Source organism: Nanorana parkeri, unplaced genomic scaffold, assembly GCF_000935625.1.
Source record: "Nanorana parkeri isolate BGI_ZX_2015 unplaced genomic scaffold, ASM93562v1 scaffold1209, whole genome shotgun sequence".
In the NCBI taxonomy this organism is placed as follows: Eukaryota; Metazoa; Chordata; class Amphibia; order Anura; family Dicroglossidae; genus Nanorana; species Nanorana parkeri.
In genome coordinates this window covers 227,347-227,671 of record NW_017307477.1, presented here as the reverse complement: position 1 = coordinate 227,671, position 325 = coordinate 227,347, and the positions used below count along the sequence as shown (strand labels likewise).

The 325-nt window shown below is 51.7% G+C and overlaps 1 protein-coding gene across 1 annotated transcript in view; it reads right to left on the bottom strand.

Moving 5' to 3' along the window:
* Positions 1–325, bottom strand: part of LOC108796998 (contactin-associated protein-like 5) — a 283,699-nt gene that overhangs the window by 228,851 nt on the left and 54,523 nt on the right. The gene's annotated exons all lie outside the window — the stretch shown is intronic.

Genomic DNA, 325 nt, shown 5'->3' with positions numbered 1-325 from the left:
CCTCTTCACTAAGGGTGGGGGGGGGGGGATTGGATATCTTGAGGCGCCTTATCCTAATGGAAGCTTCCAGATTCCGATATGTCCCCTTTCTTGCAGAACCCCACATCTAGTTATGGACTGGATACAGGAATGGTTCCTTGCCAGGCGGACGGAAATGGAGGTCCCCCTGGAAAGGTACCCTGCCCATATAGAGGGCATGTGGTTTGGCACGGTTCTGGAGGAGCATACTATCACTGACCTCCCCACTTACTTTATCCTTTACTGGTCAGCCAGACTACATGCCTGGAAAAGGGTCTGATGTGGATTTTGAGGGGCTGACACTTTT